Source organism: Oncorhynchus masou, unplaced genomic scaffold (assembly GCF_036934945.1).
Source record: "Oncorhynchus masou masou isolate Uvic2021 unplaced genomic scaffold, UVic_Omas_1.1 unplaced_scaffold_1051, whole genome shotgun sequence".
Lineage (NCBI taxonomy): Eukaryota > Metazoa > Chordata > Actinopteri > Salmoniformes > Salmonidae > Oncorhynchus > Oncorhynchus masou.
This window is the reverse complement of record NW_027000215.1, coordinates 180,288-204,781: the sequence shown is the minus strand read 5'-3', so window position 1 is coordinate 204,781 and position 24,494 is coordinate 180,288. Positions and strand designations below refer to the sequence as shown.

The following is a 24,494-nucleotide window of genomic DNA, read 5'->3' as shown; positions in this document are numbered from 1 at the left end:
AGACCAGATGACCTTTATTTAACCAGGTAGGCCAGATCACCTTTATTTAACCAGGTAGACCAGATGACCTTTATTTAACCAAGTAGACCAGATCACCTTTATTTAACCAGGTAGACCAGATCACCTTTATTTAACCAGGTAGACCAGATCACCTTTATTTAACCAGGCAGACCAGATCACCTTTATTTAACCAGGTAGACCAGATCACCTTTATTTAACCAGGTAGACCAGATCACCTTTATTTTACCATGTAGACCAGATCACCTTTATTTAACCAGGTAGACCAGATCACCTTTATTTAACCAGGTAGACCAGATCATCTTTATTTAACCAGGTAGGCCAGATCACCTTTATTTAACCAGGTAGACAAGATCACCTTTATTTAACCAAGTAGATCAGATCACCTTTATTTAACCAGGTAGACCAGATCACCTTTATTTAACTAGGTAGGCCAGATCACCTTTATTTAACCAGGTAGACCAGATCACCTATATTTAACCAGGTAGGTCAGATCACCTTTATTTAACCAAGTAGACCAGATCACCTTTATTTAACCAGGTAGACCAGATCACCTTCATTTAACCAGGTAGGCCAGATCACCTTTATTTAACCAGGTAGACCAGATGACCTTTATTTAAGCAGGTAGGCCATATGACCATTATTTAACCTGGTAGACCAGATCACCTTTATTTAACCAGGTAGGCCAGATCACCTTTATTTAACCAGGTAGACCAGATCACCTTTATTTAACCAGGTAGACCAGATCACCTTTATTTAACCAGGTAGGCCAGATCACCTTTATTTAACCAGGTAGACCAGATCACCTTTATTTAACCAGGTAGACCAGTTCACCTTTATTTAACCAGGTAGACCAGATCACCTTTATTTAACCAGGTAGGCCAGATCACCTTTATTTAACCAGGTAGACCAGATCACCTTTATTTAACCAGGTAGACCAGATCACCTTTATTTAAGCAGGTAGACCAGATGACCTTTATTTAACCAGGTAGACCAGATCACCTTTATTTAACCAGGTAGGCCAGATCACCTTTATTTAACCAGGTAGACCAGATCACCTATATTTAACCAGGTAGGTCAGATCACCTTTATTTAACCAAGTAGACCAGATCACCTTTATTTAACCAGGTAGACCAGATCACCTTCATTTAACCAGGTAGGCCAGATCACCTTTATTTAACCAGGTAGACCAGATCACCTTTATTTAACCAGGTAGACCAGATGACCTTCATTTAAGCAGGTAGACCAGATGACCTTTATTTAACCAGGTAGACCAGATGACCTTTATTTAACCAGGTAGACCAGATCACCTTTATTTAACCAGGTAGGCCAGATCACCTTTATTTAACCAGGTAGACCAGATCACCTTTATTTAACCAGGTAGACCAGATGACCTTTATTTAAGCAGGTAGACCAGATCACCTTTATTTAACCAGGTAGACCAGATCACCTTTATTTAACCAGGTAGACCAGAGTACCTTCATTTAAGCAGGTAGACCAGATGACCTTTATTTAACCAGGTAGGCCAGATCACCTTTATTTAACCAGGTAGACCAGATGACCTTTATTTAACCAAGTAGACCAGATCACCTTTATTTAACCAGGTAGACCAGATCACCTTTATTTAACCAGGTAGACCAGATCACCTTTATTTAACCAGGTAGACCAGATCACCTTTATTTAACCAGGTAGACCAGATCACCTTTATTTAACCAGGTAGACCAGATCACCTTTATTTTACCATGTAGACCAGATCACCTTTATTTAACCAGGTAGACCAGATCACCTTTATTTAACCAGGTAGACCAGATCAACTTTATTTAACCAGGTAGGCCAGATCACCTTTATTTAACCAGGTAGACAAGATCACCTTTATTTAACCAAGTAGATCAGATCACCTTTATTTAACCAGGTAGACCAGATCACCTTTATTTAACTAGGTAGGCCAGATCACCTTTATTTAACCAGGTAGACCAGATCACCTATATTTAACCAGGTAGGTCCAGATCACCTTTATTTAACCAGGTAGACCAGATCACCTTTATTTAACCAGGTAGACCAGATCACCTTTATTTAACCAGGTAGGCCAGATCACCTTTATTTAACCAGGTAGACCAGATGACCTTTATTTAAGCAGGTAGGCCATATGACCATTATTTAACCTGGTAGACCAGATCACCTTTATTTAACCAGGTAGGCCAGATCACCTTTATTTAACCAGGTTTTATTTAACCAGGTAGACCAGATCACCTTTATTTAACCAGGTAGACCAGATCACCTTTATTTAACCAGGTAGACCAGATCACCTTTATTTAACCAGGTAGACCAGTTCACCTTTATTTAACCAGGTAGACCAGATCACCTTTATTTAACCAGGTAGGCCAGATCACCTTTATTTAACCAGGTAGACCAGATCACCTTTATTTAACCAGGTAGACCAGATCACCTTTATTTAAGCAGGTAGACCAGAGGACCTTTATTTAACCAGGTAGACCAGATCACCTTTATTTAACCAGGTAGGCCAGATCACCTTTATTTAACTAGGTAGACCAGATCACCTATATTTAACCAGGTAGGTCAGATCACCTTTATTTAACCAAGTAGACCAGATCACCTTTATTTAACCAGGTAGACCAGATCACCTTCATTTAACCAGGTAGGCCAGATCACCTTTATTTAACCAGGTAGACCAGATCACCTTTATTTAACCAGGTAGACCAGATCACCTTTATTTAACCAGGTAGGCCAGATCACCTTTATTTAACCAGGTAGACCAGATCACCTTTATTTAACCAGGTAGACCAGATCACCTTTATTTAACCAGGTAGACCAGATCACCTTTATTTAACCAGGTAGGCCAGATCACCTTTATTTAACCAGGTAGACCAGATCACCTTTATTTAACCAGGTAGACCAGATCACCTTTATTTAAGCAGGTAGACCAGATGACCTTTATTTAACCAGGTAGACCAGATCACCTTTATTTAACCAGGTAGGCCAGATCACCTTTATTTAACCAGGTAGACAGATCACTTTATTTAACCAGATCACCGTAAAGACCAGATCACCTTTATTTAACCAGGTAAACCAGATCACCTTTATTTAACCAGGTAGACCAGATCACCTTTATTTAACCAGGTAGACCAGATCACCTTTATTTAACCAAGTAGACCAGATCACCTTTATTTAACCAGGTAGACCAGATCACCTTTATTTAACCAGGTAGACCAGATCACCTTTATTTAACAGGTAGGCCTTTTATTTAACCAGGTAGACCAGATCACCTTTATTTAAGCAGGTAGGATGACCTATATTTAACCAGGTAGACCAGATGACCTTTATTTAACCAGGTAGACCAGATCACCTTTATTTAACCAGGTAGACCAGATCACCTTTATTTAACCAGGTAGACCAGATGACCTTTATTTAAGCAGGTAGACCAGATGACCTTTATTTAACCAGGTAGACCAGATCACCTTTATTTAACCAGGTAGACCAGATCACCTTTATTTAACCAGGTAGACCAGATGACCTTTATTTAAGCAGGTAGACCAGATGACCTTTATTTAACCAGGTAGACCAGATCACCTTTACCAGGTAGACCAGATCTTTATTTAACCAGGTAGACCAGATCCCAGGTAGACCAGATCACCTTTATTTAACCAGGTAGACCAGATCACCTATTTAACCAGGTAGACCAGATCACCTTTATTTAACCAGGTAGACCAGATGACCTTTATTTAACCAGATGACCTTTATTTAACCAGGTAGACCAGATCACCTTTATTTAACCAGGTAGGCCAGACCAGATCACCTTTATTTAACCAGGTAGACCAGATCACCTTTATTTAACCAGGTAGACCAGATCACCTTTATTTAACCAGGTAGACCAGATCACCTTTATTTAACCAGGTAGGCCAGATCACCTTTATTTAACCAGGTAGACAAGATCACCTTTATTTAACCAAGTATACCAGATCACCTTTATTTAACCAGGTAGACCAGATCACCTTTATTTAACCAGGTAGGCCAGATCACCTTTATTTAACCAGGTAGACCAGATCACCTTTATTTAACCAGGTAGACCAGATGACCTTTATTTAAGCAGGTAGACCAGATGACCTTTATTTAACCAGGTAGACCAGATGACCTTTATTTAACCAGGTAGACCAGATCACCTTTATTTAACCAGGTAGGCCATATCACCTATATTTAACCAGATCACCTTTATTTAACCATTTAGACCAGATCACCTTTATTTAACAGGTAGACCAGATCATTTAACCAGTTAGACCAGATCACCTTTATTTAACCAGGTAGGCCAGATCACCTTTATTTAACCAGGTAGACCAGATCACCTTTATTTAACCAGGTAGACCAGATCACCTTTATTTAACCAGGTAGACCAGATCACCTTTATTTAACCAGGTAGGCCAGATCACCTTTATTTAACCAGGTAGACCAGATCACCTTTATTTAACCAGGTAGACCAGATCACCTTTATTTAACCAGGTAGGCCATATCACCTATATTTAACCAGGTAGACCAGATCACCTTTATTTAACCTGGTAGACCAGATGACCTTTATTTAAGCAGGTAGACCAGATGACCTTTATTTAACCAGGTAGACCAGATCACCTTTATTTAACCAGGTAGACCAGATCACCTTTATTTAACCAGGTAGACCAGATGACCTTTATTTAAGCAGGTAGACCAGATGACCTTTATTTAAGCAGGTAGACCAGATGACCTTTATTTAACAAGGTAGACCAGATCATCTTTATTTAACCAGGTAGACCAGATCACCTTTATTTAACCAGGTAGGCCAGATGACCTTTATTTAAGCAGGTAGACCAGATGACCTTTATTTAACCAGGTAGACCAGATCACCTTTATTTAACCAGGTAGACCAGATCACCTTTATTTAACCAGGCAGACCAGATCACCTTTATTTAACCAGGTAGACCAGATCACCTTTATTTAACCAGGTAGACCAGATCACCTTTATTTAACCAGGTAGACCAGATCACCTTTATTTAACCAGGTAGACCAGATTACCTTTATTTAAGCAGGTAGACCAGATGACCTTTATTTAACCAGGTAGGCCAGATCACCTTTATTTAACCAGGTAGACCAGATCACCTTTATTTAACCAGGTAGACCAGATCACCTTTATTTAACCAGGTAGACCAGATCACCTTTATTTAACCAGGTAGACCAGATGACCTTTATTTAAGCAGGTAGACCAGATGACCTTTATTTAACCAGGTAGACCAGATGACCTTTATTTAACCAGGTAGACCAGATCACCTTTATTTAACCAGGTAGGCCAGATCACCTTTATTTAACCAGGTAGACCAGATGACCTTTATTTAAGCAGGTAGACCAGATGACCTTTATTTAACCAGGTAGACCAGATCACCTTTATTTAACCAGGTAGACCAGATCACCTTTATTTAACCAGGTAGACCAGATCACCTTTATTTAACCAGGTAGACCAGATGACCTTTATTTAACCAGGTAGACCAGATCACCTTTATTTAACCAGGTAGACCAGATCACCTTTATTTAACCAGGTAGACCAGATCACCTTTATTTAACCAGGTAGACCAGATCACCTTTATTTAACCAGGTAGACCAGATCACCTTTATTTAACCAGGTAGACCAGATCACCTTTATTTAACCAGGTAGGCCAGATCACCTTTATTTAACCAGGTAGACAAGATCACCTTTATTTAACCAAGTTGACCAGATCACCTTTATTTAACCAGGTAGACCAGATCACCTTTATTTAACCAGGTAGGCCAGATCACCTTTATTTAACCAGGTAGACCAGATCACCTTTATTTAACCAGGTAGACCAGATCACCTTTATTTAACCAGGTAGACCAGATGACCTTTATTTAACCAGGTAGACCAGATGACCTTTATTTAACCAGGTAGACCAGATCACCTTTATTTAACCAGGTAGGCCAGATCACCTTTATTTAACCAGGTAGACCAGATCACCTTTATTTAACCAGGTAGGCCAGATCACCTTTATTTAACCAGGTAGACCAGATCACCTTTATTTAACCAGGTAGGCCAGATCACCTTTATTTAACCAGGTAGACCAGATCACCTTTATTTAACCAGGTAGACAAGATCACCTTTATTTAACCAGGTAGGCCAGTTGAGAACAAGTTCTCATTTGCAACTGCGACCTGATCAAGATAAAGCAAAGCAGTGTGACAGAGTTACACATGGAGTAAACAATAAACAAGACAATAACACAAACAAGTCAATGACACAGTAGAAAAAAGAAAGTCTATATACAGTGTATGCAAAAGGCATGAGATAGGAGCAAATCATTACAATTTAGTAGATTAACACTGGAGTGATAAATGAGCAGATGATGATGTGCAAGTAGAGATACTGGCATGCAAAAGAGCAGAAAAGTAAATAAAATAAAAACAGTATGGGGATGAGGTAGGTAGATTGGGTGGCCTATTTACAGATGGACTATGTACAGCTGCAGCGATCGGTTAGCTGCTCAGATAGTTGATGTTTAAAGTTGGTGAGGAAAATAAAAGTCTCCAACTTCAGCGATTTTTGCAATTCCTTCCAGTCTCTGGCAGCAGAGAACTGGAAGGAAAGCCGGCCAAATGAAGTGTTGGCTTTGGGGATGATCAGTGAGATAAACCTGCTGGAGCGTGTGCTACGGGTGGGTGTTGTTATCATGACCAGTGAACTGAGATAAGGCTGGGCTTTACCTAGCATAGACTTATAGATGACCTGGAGCCAGTGGGTCTGGCGACGAATATGTAGCGAGGGCCAGCCGACTAGAGCATACAGGTCGCAGTGGTGGGTGGTATAAGGTGATTTGGTGACAAAACGGATGGCACTGTGATAGACTGCATCCAATTTGCTGAGTAGAGTGTTGGAAGCTATTTTGTAGATGACATCGCCGAAGTCGAGGATCGGTAGGAAAGTCAGTTTTACTAGGGTAAGTTTGGCGGCGTGAGTGAAGGAGGCTTTTTTGCGAATTAGATAGCCAATTCTCAATTTGATTTTGGATTGGAGATGTTTAATATGAGTCTGGAAGGAGAGTTTACAGTCTAGCCAGACACCTAGGTATTTATAGTGGTTCACACATTCTAGGTCGGAACCATCCAGGATGGTGATGCTAGTCGGGCGGGTGTGGGCAGCGAACGGTTGAAAAAGCATGCATTTGGTTTTACTAGCGTTTTAGAGCAGTTGGATGCCACAGAAGGAGTGTTGTATGGCATTGAAGCTTGTTTGGAGGTTAGTTAGCACAGTGTCCAAGGAAGGGCCAGAAGTATACAGAATGGTGTCGTCTGCGTAGAGGTGGAACAGGGAATCACCCGCAGCAAGAGCGACATCATTGATATATACAGAGAAAAGAGTCGGCCCGAGAATTGAACCCTTTGGTACCCCCATAGAGACTGCCAGAGGTCCGGACAACATGCCCTCCGATTTGACACACTGACCTCTGTCTGCAAAGTAGTTGGTGAACCAGGCGAGGCAGTAATTAGAAAAACCAAGGCTATTGAGTCTGCCTATAAGAATACGGTGATTGACAGAGTTGCTGCACAGTACTGTCTTTACTCGATGGCGGTTATGATATCGTTTAGTACCTTGAGCGTGGTTGAGGTGCACCTGAAACCGTCTCGGAAGCCAGATTGCACAGCGGAGAAGGTACGGTGGGATTCGAAATGGTCAGTGATCTGTTTATTAACTTGGCTTTAGATAGGCAAGGCAGGATGGATATAGGTCTGTAGCAGTTTGGGTCTAGGGTGTCACCCCCTTTGAAGAGGGGGATGACCACGGCAGCTTTCTAATCTTTTGGGATCTCAGACGAAATGAAGGTGATTGAACAGGCTGGTAATAGGGGTTGCAACAATGGCAGTGGATTGTTTTAGAAAAAGAGGGTCCAGATTGTCTAGCCCAGCTGATTTGTACGGGTCCAGGTTTTGCAGCGCTTTCAGAACATCTGCTGTCTCGCTTGGGCGAGTAGCTGCGGGGGGCGGAGCTGTTGGCCGGGGTTGGAGGAGCCAGGAGGAAGGCATGGCCAGCTGTTGAGAAATGCTTATTGACATTTTTGATTATCATGGATTTATCAGTGGTGACCGTGTTACCTAGCATCAGTGCAGTGGGCAGCTGGGAGGAGGTGCTCTTGTTCTCCATGGACTTTACAGTGTCCCAAAACCTTTTGGAGTTAGAACTACAGGGTGCGATTTTCTGCTTGAAAAAGCTGGCCTTTGCTCTCCTGACTGACTGCGTGTATTGGTTCCTGACTTCCCTGAACAGTTGCATATCGTGGGGACTATTCGATGCTATGGCAGTCCGCCACAGGATGTTTTTGTGCTGGTCAAGGGCAGTCAGGTCTGGAGGGAACCAAGTGCTATCTCGGTTCTTAGTTCTGCATTTTTTGAACAGGGCATGTTTATCTAAGATGGTAAGGAAATTACTTTTAAAGAACGACCAGGCATCCTCGACTGACGGGATGAGGTCAATATCCTTCCAGGATACCCGGGCCAGGTCGATTAGAAAGGCCTGCTCGCAGAAGTGTTTTAGGGAGCGTTTGACAGTGATGAGGGGTGGTCGTTTGACCGCGTACCCATAGCGGGTACAGGCAATGAGGCAGGGATTGCTGAGATCCTGATTGAAAACAGCGGAGGTGTATTTGGAGGGCAAATTGGTCAGGATAATGTCTATGAGGGAGCCCATGTTTATGGATTTAGGGTTGTACCTGGTGGCTTCCTTGATGATTTGTGTGAGATTGGAGGGCATCTAACTTAGATTGGAGGACTGACAGTGTTAAGCATATCCCAGTTTAGGTCACCTAACAGAATGAACTCTGAAGCTGGATGGGGCGCGATCAATTCACAAATGGTGTCCAGGGCACAGCTGGGAGCGGATGGGGTCGATAGCAGGCGGCAACAGTGAGAGACTTATTTCTGGAGAGGTTAATTTTTAAAATTAGAAGTTCAAACTGTTTGGGTATAGACCTGGAAAGTATGAGAACTTTCCAGACTCTCTCTGCAGTAGATTGAAACTCCTCCCCCTTTGGCAGTTCTATCTTGACGGAAAATGTTGTAGCTGGGTATGGAAATCTCAGAATTGTTGGTGGCCTTCCTAAGCCAGGATTCAGACACGGCAAGGACATCAGGGTTGGCAGAGTGTGCTAAAGTAGTGAGTAAAAAAATAACTTAGGGAGGAGGCTTCTGATGTTGACATGAAACCAAGGTTTTTTCGATCACAGACGTCAACAAATGAGGGTGCCTGGGGACACGCGGGGCCTGGGTTTTACCTCCATCACCAAAAATTGGATTTGTTTTCAATTTCTTTGTGGGTCTGTGTAATCTGAGGGAAATATGTGTCTCTAATATGGTCATTTTTGACAACTTGTACTTTTACTTCACCACATTCCTAAAGAAAATAATGTTATTTTGACTCCATACATTTTCCCCGACACCCAAAATGAAAATGGTCCAATTCACACAACTATCAAGAGAACATCCCTGGTCATTCCTACTGCCTCTGATCTGGAGGACTCACTTGACACAAATGCTTTGTTTGTAAATGATGTCTCAGTGTTGGAATGTGTCCCTGGCTATCTGTAAATGATGTCTCAGTGTTGGAGTGTGCCCCTGGCTATCTGTAAATGATGTCTCAGTGTTGGAGTGTGACCCTGGCTATCTGTAAATGATGTCTCAGTGTTGGAGTGTGCCCCTGGCTAAACAAACTAGAAAACAGTGCCGTCTGGTTTGCTTAATATAAGGAATTTGAATTGATTTATACTTATGCTTTGCTATCAAAAGTAAAAAGTACATTTATATCCAAATACATTTAGACATTTACTCAAGTCATATTTTACTGGGGGACTTTCACATTTACTTGAGTCATTTTCTATTAAGGTATCTTTACTTTTACTCAAGTATGATGATTGAGTACCTTTTCCACCACTGCAGAAACACAGAGATAATGTGACCCTTCTCTACCACACAAGAAACACAGGGATAAGGTGACCTTTTCTACCACACCTGAAACACAGAGATAATGTGACCCTTCTCTACCACACACCACAGAAACACAGAGATAAGGTGACCCTTCTCTACCACATCCACAGAAACACAGAGAAACAAGGTGACCCTTCTCTACCACACCCCCAGAAACACAGAGATAAGGCAATCCCTCTCTACCACACCCAGAGAAAAGCATCCAATAGAAAGTCACAGCTCAAACAAGACACCCACAGGGAGCGAGGTCCCGGTGAGGGACACCATTGTCCAGCTCCCATGGAGCACTGGGGTTAAGTGCTTGCTCAAAGGCACAGTGACAGATTTGCCATTTTGTCAGCTCTGGGATTGGAACCATCACCCTTTTGGGTTATTGGCCCAACGCTCTAACCTCAAGGCTATTTGTCTTTCCCAGAGTGTTGTTTTCAATAACAGACAGGCCCAGGTTGGTGCAAGTTTCTCCATATGTCCAGAAGCTCCTGAGGAGTGTCGAGGATGGTCGTGATAACAGCCATGTAGTGACAGCGGTCCTGGGCTCCTGCATACCCCTGAAAAAGGTTTCCACTGGGGGGGTCAGTAGGCCGGATGCCCAGGTGTCTCATACACAGTCCCAGATACACATCCTCTATGTAGACGGCTTTAACATGCCTGGACGCCTCCACCAGCTTCCTGGGGAGGTCTAAGGTGAAGACATAGCCCAGGCCCAGAGCATAAGGTGGGTATACTGGTTCAGGAAACACCTCCTTTGGAAGGTACCATTTGGAGTTACGGTCTCTTAGAACGGCGGCCAATTGGGCCACTAGTCCAGTCTGGTAGTTTTGCGTTGGAGCGTGAAGCAGCATGTTGACCAAGGTGTTCACGTTGAGGAACATGTCTGAGTCGATCTTCATGGCGTAGGAGGCGTTGGGGCAGAGAGCTCAGCCACTCCATCATCACCATGGTCTTGATGGTCAGGTTTTTGTAGCTGTCTATGAAGTTGCTCTGCAGCAGATCCTGGTGCTCTTTGCTCTCCTGCAGCACCTTCTCCTGGAGCTGCTCTGTCTCCTCTCCACTGGGCAGTCCCAGCAGGAAGAACAGACACCTCTCTGCCCAGTACCTGCCTCTCACTGCCCCAAGTCCTGCGGACGGCCTCACGGGCCTCCCTGTTATAGGGCGCCACTGGCACCATCAGAACCAGGAAGGGGTTCTGCTCCCGGCATTTCTCTGGCTCATCCAGGATGAAGGAGTACTCATGTGGGTATTGTACATGGTACGGTCCTCGGGACATGTTTGCTGCTGGCTTGGTTGTTGAAGGTGAGATCTGTTCTTTGAGGTCAACTTCCAGGATGACCACAGTCATCATCACGACCAGGAACAGAAACAGGCCAAGGCAGCTGTTGTGACACCAGCGTCTCTTTTTGAGCTGTGTTCTGTCTGCCCCCTTCTGGCTATCATCAGTACTGCTGAAACACAAGGTTGAGAAAAATACATCTACTGTCAGTGTCTGACCACTGTTTCTCCATTTGATTCATTACTCCTTACGTTGGTTTAAATTCACAATGGAAGCTAATATATTTTATAGTTAGTAAGATATAAGATGTTTTTTCTTTTTACATATAAACTATGTTCACTTCATCATACTATATACAATCAATCAACATCATGCACTAGATTTTATTTGAATGTTCGATGTTTAGAAGAGAAGTCCCCCCCCCCACCCCTCTCCCTCTGTGGCTCACCATTGTTTAGCGATGAGGGGCTGGGCATCATGGGCGTCAGGTGGGGGGCGCTGGGTCCAGAAGTTGTGGCAGACCCCCATCATGCATTTGGGTAAGATTGTATCAAAGAGGGTGTATAAAAGTCTGACAGAGATAAGTTACTCTAACAACCTGAGGCTCAGAATGTCAGCTCTCTGAATGTCAAAGACTATGTTAAAAAAAAGGGCTTTATTACGTTTCAGGTAAATGAAGACGCTGTTTACCGTTGTCCATTTACGTTGGTCACCGTTCCAGGCTCTGCTTAAGGGGTAGTTCTCCCATAAACACCAATTGCGATAGTAGCTGGGTCTGTTCTGCTCATTTCGTTGACTTCAAATGAGCCAGGAAAAAGAGCCAGTGAGATTTATCACTTTCTCTTCCGTCTCTGAAGGTTGATTGGCATTGGGCGGAGCATCGGTGGGAGGGCTGCTGTCTGACTTTATGGGTCTCAGCATGTCAGTAGCACAGCTGCTTTCTCTGTGGCTTCCTGTGTTGTTGGCTTCACTCTCATGGTAACCGTTTCCTTCTGTCAGTGATGTGTCATTTAGTGTTACAAACAGAACACAAGCCGGACTTTTAAGACCTTGAACTAAATATCAACAATAGTACTTATCACCGTCAATGTCAACATTTACAACCTCCTATATCACCTGTGTGTGTCTGAGAGAGAGAAAGAGATCACAGAAGATACTGGGATATAATATCTTTTAACTTCTGTCATGAAGACGTACCTATTATGATTTTAGAAATATTAGCAATCTTACTTTTCTGGTATTTTAAGAACAAAATCTGTTAGAAGTTTTCCAATACATTGCCTGTCGTCCGTTTTAATATTTTTTCCACTAAACCAACATTGAACCAGTTTGTTTGTCCTGTATGCTGCTCAAATGTACAGTTTTACATACACCTCAGCCAAGAGCATTTTAAACTCACCTTTATTTAAATAACTGACATTTAATGGTAGTACCAGATCACCTTTATTTATAAACTATATAGGACACTGTTTTTGACCAGAGACTATATATATAGACCAGATCACCTTTATTTAACCAAGTAGACCAGATCACCTTTATTTAACCAGGTAGATCACCTTTATTTAACCAGGTAGACCAGATACCTTTATTTAACCAGGTAGACCAGATCACCTTTATTTAACCAGGTTAATTGTTTTATTTCACCTTTATTTAACCAGGTAGACCAGATCACCTTTATTTAACCAGGTAGACCAGATCAACTTTATTGAAACCAGGTAGACCAGATCAACTTTATTTAACCAGGTAGACCAGATCACCTTTATTTAACCAGGTAGACCAGATCACCTTTATTTAACCAGGTAGGCCAGATCACCTTTATTTAACCAGGTAGACCAGATCACCTTTATTTAACCAGGTAGACCAGATGACCTTTATTTAACCAGATCAGGTAGACCATTTAAGCATGACCTTTATTTAACCAGGTTGACCAGATCACCTTTATTTAACCAGATCACCTTTATTTAACCAGGTAGACCAGATCACCTTTATTTAACCAGGTAGACCAGATCACCTTTATTTAACCAGGTAGACCAGATGAACCAGGTTATTTAACCAGGTAGACAGGGTAGACCAGATCACCTTTATTTAACCAGGTAGACCAGATCACCTTTATTTAACCAGGTAGACCAGATCACCTTTATTTAACCAGGTAGGCCAGATCACCTTTATTTAACCAGGTATTTAAACCAGATCACCTTTATTTAACCAGGTAGGCCAGATCACCTTTATTTAACCAGGTAGACCAGATCACCTTTATTTAACCAGGTAGACCAGATCACCTTTATTTAACCAGGTAGACCAGATCACCTTTTTATTTAACCAGGTAGACCAGATCACCTTTATTTAACCAGGTAGGCCAGTTGAGAACAAGTTCTCATTTGCAACTGCGACCTGATCAAGATAAAGCAAAGCAGTGTGACAGAGTTACACATGGAGTAAACAATAAACAAGACAATAACACAAACAAGTCAATGACACAGTAGAAAAAAGAAAGTCTATATACAGTGTATGCAAAAGGCATGAGATAGGAGCAAATCATTACAATTTAGTAGATTAACACTGGAGTGATAAATGAGCAGATGATGATGTGCAAGTAGAGATACTGGCGTGCAAAAGAGCAGAAAAGTAAATAAAATAAAAACAGTATGGGGATGAGGTAGGTAGATTGGGTGGCCTATTTACAGATGGACTATGTACAGCTGCAGCGATCGGTTAGCTGCTCAGATAGTTGATGTTTAAAGTTGGTGAGGGAAATAAAAGTCTCCAACTTCAGCGATTTTTGCAATTCCTTCCAGTCTCTGGCAGCAGAGAACTGGAAGGAAAGCCGGCCAAATGAGGTGTTGGCTTTGGGGATGATCAGTGAGATAAACCTGCTGGAACGTGTGCTACGGGTGGGTGTTGTTATCATGACCAGTGAACTGAGATAAGGCTGGGCTTTACCTAGCATAGACTTATAGATGACCTGGAGCCAGTGGGTCTGGCGACGAATATGTAGCGAGGGCCAGCCGACTAGAGCATACAGGTCGCAGTGGTGGGTGGTATAAGGTGATTTGGTGACAAAACGGATGGCACTGTGATAGACTGCATCCAATTTGCTGAGTAGAGTGTTGGAAGCTATTTTGTAGATGACATCGCCGAAGTCGAGGATCGGTAGGAAAGTCAGTTTTACTAGGGTAAGTTTGGCAGCGTGAGTGAAGGAGGCTTTTTTGCGAATTAGATAGCCAATTCTCAATTTGATTTTGGATTGGAGATGTTTAATATGAGTCTGGAAGGAGAGTTTACAGTCTAGCCAGACACCTAGGTATTTATAGTGGTTCACATATTCTAGGTCGGAACCATCCAGGATGGTGATGCTAGTCGGGCGGGTGTGGGCAGCGAATGGTTGAAAAAGCATGCATTTGGTTTTACTAGCGTTTTAGAGCAGTTGGATGCCACAGAAGGAGTGTTGTATGGCATTGAAGCTTGTTTGGAGGTTAGTTAGCACAGTGTCCAAGGAAGGGCCAGAAGTATACAGAATGGTGTCGTCTGCGTAGAGGTGGAACAGGGAATCACCCGCAGCAAGAGCGACATCATTGATATATACAGAGAAAAGAGTCGGCCCGAGAATTGAACCCTTTGGTACCCCCATAGAGACTGCCAGAGGTCCGGACAACATGCCCTCCGATTTGACACACTGACCTCTGTCTGCAAAGTAGTTGGTGAACCAGGCGAGGCAGTAATTAGAAAAACCAAGGCTATTGAGTCTGCCTATAAGAATACGGTGATTGACAGAGTTGCTGCACAGTACTGTCTTTACTCGATGGCGGTTATGATATCGTTTAGTACCTTGAGCGTGGTTGAGGTGCACCTGTAACCGTCTCGGAAGCCAGATTGCACAGCGGAGAAGGTACGGTGGGATTCGAAATGGTCAGTGATCTGTTTATTAACTTGGCTTTCGAAGACTTTAGATAGGCAAGGCAGGATGGATATAGGTCTGTAGCAGTTTGGGTCTAGGGTGTCACCCCCTTTGAAGAGGGGGATGACCACGGCAGCTTTCTAATCTTTAGGGATCTCAGACGAAATGAAGGTGATCGAACAGGCTGGTAATAGGGGTTGCAACAATGGCAGTGGATTGTTTTAGAAAAAGAGGGTCCAGATTGTCTAGCCCAGCTGATTTGTACGGGTCCAGGTTTTGCAGCGCTTTCAGAACATCTGCTGTCTCGCTTGGGCGAGTAGCTGCGGGGGGCGGAGCTGTTGGCCGGGGTTGGAGGAGCCAGGAGGAAGGCATGGCCAGCTGTTGAGAAATGCTTATTGACATTTTTGATTATCATGGATTTATCAGTGGTGACCGTGTTACCTAGCATCAGTGCAGTGGGCAGCTGGGAGGAGGTGCTCGTTCTCCATGGACTTTACAGTGTCCCAAAACCTTTTGGAGTTAGAACTACAGGGTGCGATTTTCTGCTTGAAAAAGCTGGCCTTTGCTCTCCTGACTGACTGCGTGTATTGGTTCCTGACTTCCCTGAACAGTTGCATATCGTGGGGACTATTCGATGCTATGGCAGTCCGCCACAGGATGTTTTTGGGCTGGTCAAGGGCAGTCAGGTCTGGAGGGAACCAAGTGCTATCTCGGTTCTTAGTTCTGCATTTTTTGAACAGGGCATGTTTATCTAAGATGGTAAGAAAATTACTTTTAAAGAACGACCAGGCATCCTCGACTGACGGGATGAGGTCAATATCCTTCCAGGATACCCGGGCCAGGTCGATTAGAAAGGCCTGCTCGCAGAAGTGTTTTAGGGAGCGTTTGACAGTGATGAGGGGTGGTCGTTTGACCGCGTACCCATAGCGGGTACAGGCAATGAGGCAGGGATTGCTGAGATCCTGATTGAAAACAGCGGAGGTGTATTTGGAGGGCAAATTGGTCAGGATAATGTCTATGAGGGAGCCCATGTTTATGGATTTAGGGTTGTACCTGGTGGGTTCCTTGATGATTTGTGTGAGATTGGAGGGCATCTAACTTAGATTGGAGGACTGACGGCGTGTTAAGCATATCCCAGTTTAGGTCACCTAACAGAATGAACTCTGAAGCTGGATGGGGCGCGATCAATTCACAAATGGTGTCCAGGGCACAGCTGGGAGCGGATGGGGGTCGATAGCAGGCGGCAACAGTGAGAGACTTATTTCTGGAGAGGTTAATTTTTAAAATTAGAAGTTCAAACTGTTTGGGTATAGACCTGGAAAGTATGAGAACTTTGCAGACTCTCTCTGCAGTAGATTGAAACTCCTCCCCCTTTGGCAGTTCTATCTTGATGGAAAATGTTGTAGCTGGGTATGGAAATCTCAGAATTGTTGGTGGCCTTCCTAAGCCAGGATTCAGACACGGCAAGGACATCAGGGTTGGCAGAGTGTGCTAAAGTAGTGAGTAAAAAAATAACTTAGGGAGGAGGCTTCTGATGTTGACATGAAACCAAGGTTTTTTTCGATCACAGACGTCAACAAATGAGGGTGCCTGGGGACACGCGGGGCCTGGGTTTTACCTCCATCACCAAAAATTGGATTTGTTTTCAAATTCTTTGTGGGTCTGTGTAATCTGAGGGAAATATGTGTCTCTAATATGGTCATTTTTGACAACTTGTACTTTTACTTCACCACATTCCTAAAGAAAATAATGTTATTTTGACTCCATACATTTTCCCCGACACCCAAAATGAAAATGGTCCAATTCACACAACTATCAAGAGAACATCCCTGGTCATTCCTACTGACTCTGATCTGGAGGACTCACTTGACACAAATGCTTTGTTTGTAAATGATGTCTCAGTGTTGGAGTGTGTCCCTGGCTATCTGTAAATGATGTCTCAGTGTTGGAGTGTGCCCCTGGCTATCTGTAAATGAGGTCTCAGTGTTGGAGTGTGCCCCTGGCTATCTGTAAATGATGTCTCAGTGTTGGAGTGTGTCCCTGGCTATCTGTAAATGATGTCTCAGTGTTGGAGTGTGCCCCTGGCTATCTGTAAATGATGTCTCAGTGTTGGAGTGTGACCCTGGCTATCTGTAAATGATGTCTCAGTGTTGGAGTGTGACCCTGGCTATCTGTAAATGATGTCTCAGTGTTGGAGTGTGTCCCTGGCTATCTGTAAATGATGTCTCAGTGTTGGAGTGTGCCCCTGGCTATCTGTAAATGATGTCTCAGTGTTGGAGTGTGACCCTGGCTATCTGTAAATGATGTCTCAGTGTTGGAATCTGTAAATGATGTCTCAGTGTTGGAAAGTGTGCCCCTATATCTGTAAATGATTTAGACATTTGGAAGTCATATTTTACTGGGGGACTTTCATTTACTGTAAGTCATTTTCAGTGTTGGAGTGTCTTTACTTTTATCTGTATGAATTAAAACAAACTAGAAAACAAGAGATAATGTGGTTTCTTAATATACCCACAGAATTTGAATTGATTTATACTTATGCTTTGATCAAAAGTAAAAAGTACATTTATATCCAAATACATTTAGAAATTTACACAGAGTCATATTTTACTGTGACCCTTCTCATTTACACCCATTTTCAGAAACACAGGGATTACTCAAGTATGATGACCCTTCTCTACCACACCCACAGAAACACAGAGATAATGGTGACCCTTCTCTACCACACCCACAGAAACACAGAGATAAGGCAATCCCTCTCTACCACACCCAGAGAAAAGCATCCAATAGAAAGTCACAGCTCAAACAAGACACCCACAGGGAGCGAGGTCCCGGTGAGGGACACCATTGTCCAGCTCCCATGGAGCACTGGGGTTAAGTGCTTGCTCAAAGGCACAGTGACAGATTTGCCATTTTGTCAGCTCTGGGATTGGAACCATCACCCTTTTGGGTTATTGGCCCAACGCTCTAACCTCAAGGCTATTTGTCTTTCCCAGAGTGTTGTTTTCAATAACAGACAGGCCCAGGTTGGTGCAAGTTTCTCCATATGTCCAGAAGCTCCTGAGGAGTGTCGAGGATGGTCGTGATAACAGCCATGTAGTGACAGCGGTCCTGGGCTCCTGCATACCCCTGAAAAAGGTTTCCACTGGGGGGTCAGTAGGCCGGATGCCCAGGTGTCTCATACACAGTCCCAGATACACATCCTCTATGTAGACGGCTTTAACATGCCTGGACGCCTCCACCAGCTTCCTGGGGAGGTCTAAGGTGAAGACATAGCCCAGGCCCAGAGCATAAGGTGGGTATACTGGTTCAGGAAACACATCCTTTGGAAGGTACCATTTGGAGTTACGGTCTCTTAGAACAGCTCCCCATCGGGCCACTAGTCCAGTCATGTAGTTTTGCGTTGGAGCGTGAAGAAGCATGTTGACCAAGGTGTTCACGTTGAGGAACATGTCTGAGTCGATCTTCATGGCGTAGGAGGCGTTGGGGCATCGAGAGCTCAGCCACTCCATCATCACCATGGTCTTGATGGTCAGGTTTTTGTAGCTGTCTATGAAGTTGCTCTGCAGCAGATCCTGGTGCTCTTTGCTCTCCTGCAGCACCTTCTCCTGGAGCTGCTCTGTCTCCTCTCCACTGGGCAGTCCCAGCAGGAAGAACAGACAAACCTCTCTGCCCAGTACCTGCCTCTCACTGCCCCAAGTCCTGCGGACGGCCTCACGGGCCTCCCTGTTATAGGGCGCCACTGGCACCATCAGAACCAGGAAGGGTTCTGCTCCCGGCATTTCTCTGGCTCATCCAGGATGAAGGAGTACTCATGTGGGTATTGTACATGGTACGGTCCTCGGGACATGTTTGCTGCTGGCTTGGTTGTTGAAGGTGAGATCTGTTCTTTGAGGTCAACTTCCAGGATGACCACAGTCATCATCACGACCAGGAACAGAAACAGGCCAAGGCAGCTGTTGCGACACCAGCGTCTCTTTTTGAGCTGTGTTCTGTCTGCCCCCTTCTGGCTATCATCAGTACTGCTGAAACACAAGGTTGAGAAAAATACATCTACTGTCAGTGTCTGACCACTGTTTCTCTATTTGATTCATTACTCCTTACGTTGGTTTAAATTCACAATGGAAGTTAATATATTTTATAGTTAGTAAGATATAAGATGGTTTTTCTTTTTACATATGAACTATGTTCACTTCATCATACTATATACAATCAATCAACATCATGCACTAGATTTTATTTGAATGTTCGATGTTTAGAAGAGAAGTCCCCCCCCTCCCACCCCTCTCCCTCTGTGGCTCACCATTGTTTAGCGATGAGGGGCTGGGCATCATGGGCATCAGGTGGGGGGTGCTGGGTCCAGAAGTCGTGGCAGACCCCCATCATGCATTTGGGTAAGATTGTTTTAATTTAACCAGGTAGGCCAGTTGAGAACAAGTTCTCATTTGCAACTGCGACCTGACCAAGATAAAGCAAAGCAGTGTGACAGAGTTACACATGGAGTAAACAATTAACAAGACAATAACACAAACAAGTCAATGACACAGTAGAAAAAAGAAAGTCTATATACAGTGTGTGCAAAAGGCATGAGATAGGAGCGAATAATTACAATTTAGCAGATTAACACTGGAGTGATAAATGAGCAGATGATGATGTGCAAGTAGAGATACTGGCGTGCAAAAGAGCAGAAAAGTAAATAAAATAAAAACAGTATGGGGATGAGGTAGGTAGATTGGGTGGCCTATTTACAGATGGACTATGTACATCTGCAGCGATCGGTTAGCTGCTCAGATAGTTGATGTTTAAAGTTGGTGAGGGAAATAAAAGTCTCCAACTTCAGCGATTTTGCAATTGTTCCAGTCTCTGGCAGCAGAGAACTGGAAGGAAAGCCGGCCAAATGAGGTGTTGGCTTTGGGGATGGTCAGTGAGATATACCTGCTGGAACGTGTGCAACGGGTGGGTGTTGCCATCGTGACCAATGAACTGAGATAAGGCGGAGCTTTACCTAGCATGGACTTGTAGATGACCTGGAGCCAGTGGGTCTGGCGACGAATATGTAGCGAGGGCCAGCCGACTAGAGCATACAGGTCGCAGTGGTGGGTGGTATAAGGTGATTTGGTGACAAAACGGATGGCACTGTGATAGCAAATTGGATGCAGTCTGAGTAGAGTGTTGGAAGCTATGTTGTAGATGACATCGCCGAAGTCGAGGATCGGGTAGGATAGTCAGTTTTACTAGAGTAAGTTTGGCGGCATGAGTGAAGGAGGCTTTGTTGCGGAATAGAAAGCCGACTCTAGGTTTGATTTTCGATTGGAGATGTTTAATATGAGTCTGGAAGGAGAGTTTACAGTCTAGCCAGACACCTAGGTACTTATAGATGTTCACATATTCAAGGTCGGAACCATCCAGGGTGGTGATGCTAGTCAGGCGGGCGGGTGCAGTCAGCGAACGGTTGAAAAGCATGCATTTGGTTTTACTAGCGTTTAAGAGCAGTTGGAGGCCACGGAAGGAGTGTTGTATGGCATTGAAGCTTGTTTGGAGGTTTGACTGCACAGTGTCCAAGGATGGGCCGGAAGTATATAGAATGGTGTCGTCTGCATAGAGGTGGATCAGGGAATCACCCGCAGCAAGAGCAACATCATTGATATATACAGAGAAAAGAGTCGGCCCGAGAATTGAACCTTGTGGCACCCCCATAGAGACTGCCAGAGGACCGGACAGCATGCCCTCCAATTTGACACACTGAACTCTGTCTGCAAAGTAGTTGGTGAACCAGGCAAGGCAGTCATCAGAAAAACCGAGGCTCCTGAGTCTGCCGATAAGAATATGGTGATTGACAGAGTCGAAAGCCTTGGCCAGGTCGATGAAGACGGCTGCACAGTACTGTCTTTTATCGATGGCGGTTATGATATCGTTTAGTACCTTGAGTGTGGCTGAGGTGCACCCGTGACCTGCTCGGAAACCAGATTGCACAGCGGAGAAGGTATGGTGGGATTCGAGATGGTCAGTGACCTGTTTGTTGACTGAGCTTTCAAAGACCTTAGATAGGCAGGGCAGGATGGATATCAGTCTGTAGCAGTTTGGGTCCAGGGTGTCTCCCCCTTTGAAGAGGGGGATGACTGCGGCAGCTTTCCAATCCTTGGGAATCTCAGACGATATGAAAGAAAGGTTGAACAGGCTGGTAATAGGGGTTGCGACAATGGCGGCGGATAGTTTCAGAAATAGAGGGTCCAGATTGTCAAGCCCAGCTGATTTGTACGGGTCCAGTTTTTGCAGCTCTTTCAGAACATCTGCTATCTGGATTTGGGTAAAGGAGAACCTGGAGAGGCTTGGGCGAGTAGCTGCGGGGGGCGGAGCTGTTGGCAGAGGTTGGAGTAGCCAGGCGGAAGGCATGGCCAGACTCTCTCTGCAGTAGATTGCAACTCCTCCCCCTGTGGCAGTTCTATCTTGACGGAAAATGTTGTAGCTGGGTATGGAAATCTCAGAACTGTTGGTGGCCTTATCCCTTTATTTCTGTGGGTGTGGTAGAGAAGGATCGCCTTATCCCTGTGTTTCTGCAGTGGTGGTACCACACCACATAATACCACACCACATAGTGGGGTGGCAGCTAGCCTAGTGGTTAGAGCATTGGACTAGTCACCGAAAGTTTGCAAGATTGAATCCCTGAGCTGACAAGGTAAAAAGAATCTGCCGTTCTAATCCTGAACAAGGCAGTTAACCAAAGGTTTTTAGGCCAGCATTGAAAATAAGAATTTGTTCTTTAACTAACTTGCCTAGTTTAAATAAAAGATAAAATAAATAAAAGATAGCACCACACCTTCGAGGCCCCTGTGGACGTAATCTGGACGCGATAACTACCAGATTTGGCTAACTGGTTAGCCTAACTTACCTGCATAGATAACTTTGACCTGTGGTTGATCAACGTGAAGTTTGACAGGTTATAAATACCTCTCTAACGTCTATCGGTGGCGTAACAAGAGGACAACTACTCGGTGGCGTAACAAGAGGACAACTACTCGGTGGCGTAACAAGAGGACAACTACTCGGTGGCGTAACAAGAGGACAACTACTCGGTGGCATAACAAGAGGACAACTACTCGGTGGCGTAACAAGAGGACAACTACTCGGTGGCGTAACAAGAGGAAAACTACTCGGTGGCGTAACAAGAGGAAAACTACTCGGTGGCGTAACAAGAGGAAAACTACTCGGTGGCGTAACAAGAGGAAAACTACTCGGTGGCGTAACAAGAGGAAAACTACTCGGTGGCGTAACAAGAGGACAACTACTCGGTGGCGTAACAAGAGGACAACTACTCGGTGGCGTAACAAGAGGACAACTACTCGGTGGCGTAACAAGAGGACAACAACTTGTGCAATTCTACACTGTGTCACTGGACCTTGTGCATTGTGTTGCTATAACTCTCTACAACAGAAAGTTGAAAGCTCGACTAACTTCATTAAAAATAATAATAATAATCATTAAAATAATTACAGTGGGGACCGTATTGACCCCGTTCTGGGTCCGTTCCGCGATACCCCTATTGAGTGTGGCTGCTGTAGCGTCTACCTGGATCAGGCTCAATTCACTTCCTGTTACTACATTAACAATGACACATGGATCCATGTGTGAATGTATCTCATCTCTACCCTCCTTCTTGCCCAGACAAGTCTGTTTTACATATAATTCTGTAAACAAACAAAGAAGAGCTGCAGACTAGGAGCTCAGATGCAAAAAAAAAAAATGTCCACCGTTTTCGACAGACAAGCTGTCTTCATCCGGGTATAATGACAAACACTGCGGGGTGACTCGTTTATAAAGTGTTAAAAAACACACTCAGGTGTCTGTAATCATGGCCGGGTGTGGCCTGATCTCATTGGTTAATATTCAGATATAAATATAACATGAAAAACATGAATGAATATAGCGCCCAAACAGTGAAACATATCCCAATCAAAGGTGTTATCACTTGCTCCACTAAAGCAAATATTTATCTTTTAACTTGTCCTTGTGGTAAAAAAATAATGTGGATAGAATGCCAATTACGCAAAGGTAATGGCGGACTGAACGAAGTTATGTAGAGCACCTGAAGATAAAACGTAATATTCAATATTGGCAAGTTAGACTAAAATATTAGCACTACAAAATCTGGTGGGTGATAACCTTCAATCTGGATAATAACACAAAACAAAGATATTATCGAAAAAGATTACGAAAACAAGCAACACCCAAACATGACGAAGAGTAAGACAGGGGAACCGATTTCAATACGGAAACGTGACTTCTACAGACACAGACGACTTAATATTTTCACCACCGGGAATGGTAAAGGTCAAAATCGATCTGTTAAAATCAATAAACCTGGGTATACTTGAATTAGTTCGTAAGGATATAAAAGAGTTGAAGGCAAGCCTCGAGATGAGTGATGAAAAAGCTGGGACATTGGAGAAGGAAACACACAAGCTGAAAGGGACACTCAATAAGATTGAAACCGAAATGAATTAAATTAAAAAGGAGAACACCGTTCTGAGGGAAGCCTTACTGGACATACAAACTAGATCCATGAGAGAGAATCGGGTACTTACAGGTATCGAGGAGAAAGAAGGGGAAGTTCCTCAATCTGTAGTTAGAGAGTTCCTCCTTACAGTACAGCGCTTCAGATCCCACGCGAAGTTATCGACAAAATCCAATTTGAACGTGTACACCGCTTCGGACAGAGAGGCCAAAGGTATGACCGCCCAATCGTTGCCAAAGTTGCTTAATTGAAATATAAAACAATGGTTAAAAGCCTTGATAAAAGACTTGCTGGGACCAAAATTGGCTGAATGATCAGTTTCCGAAGGAAATTGCAGAACGGCGCAAAGTTATGTATCCAATTTTCAAAGAAAATCGATTAAAAGCGAAACGAGTAGCTCTCGTCGTCGATAAACTATATATTGATAACCAGTTGTTCAGAGACACAAAGACCACTCCATTGTTATTTTAAAAATTACAAAGTTCTCATAGATGAGGAAAATAAACACAATTCTAGCCCAGTTATGGATTGTAACAATACAATAACAAATATAGATTTTCTATATATCTTCACATATAACTAACTGAACACACAAGCACTAATTCAACATAGTGAAGATAAAAACGAAGTAAACAGAAAGCACATAATGTGTGGTGTGTGTTTATTTTTATTTATGTTTGTAAGTTGAGTGATTGAGTAATGAAATGGTTGCATATCCCAGAGCCAATATATTGCTGTGGGTCGGGGTATGAGAGGGCTTTCAATGCTGTTCAGAT

The 24,494-nt window shown here is 43.6% G+C and overlaps 2 pseudogenes; both read right to left on the bottom strand.

Annotated features, from left to right (window-relative positions):
• Positions 1-10,159: 10,159 nt before the first annotated feature.
• Positions 10,160-12,289, bottom strand: LOC135528856 (beta-1,3-galactosyltransferase 1-like; annotated as a pseudogene).
• A 5,631-nt stretch (positions 12,290-17,920) lies between these two features.
• LOC135528865 (beta-1,3-galactosyltransferase 1-like) lies at positions 17,921-23,888 on the bottom strand (annotated as a pseudogene).
• Between the last annotated feature and the right edge of the window lie 606 nt (positions 23,889-24,494).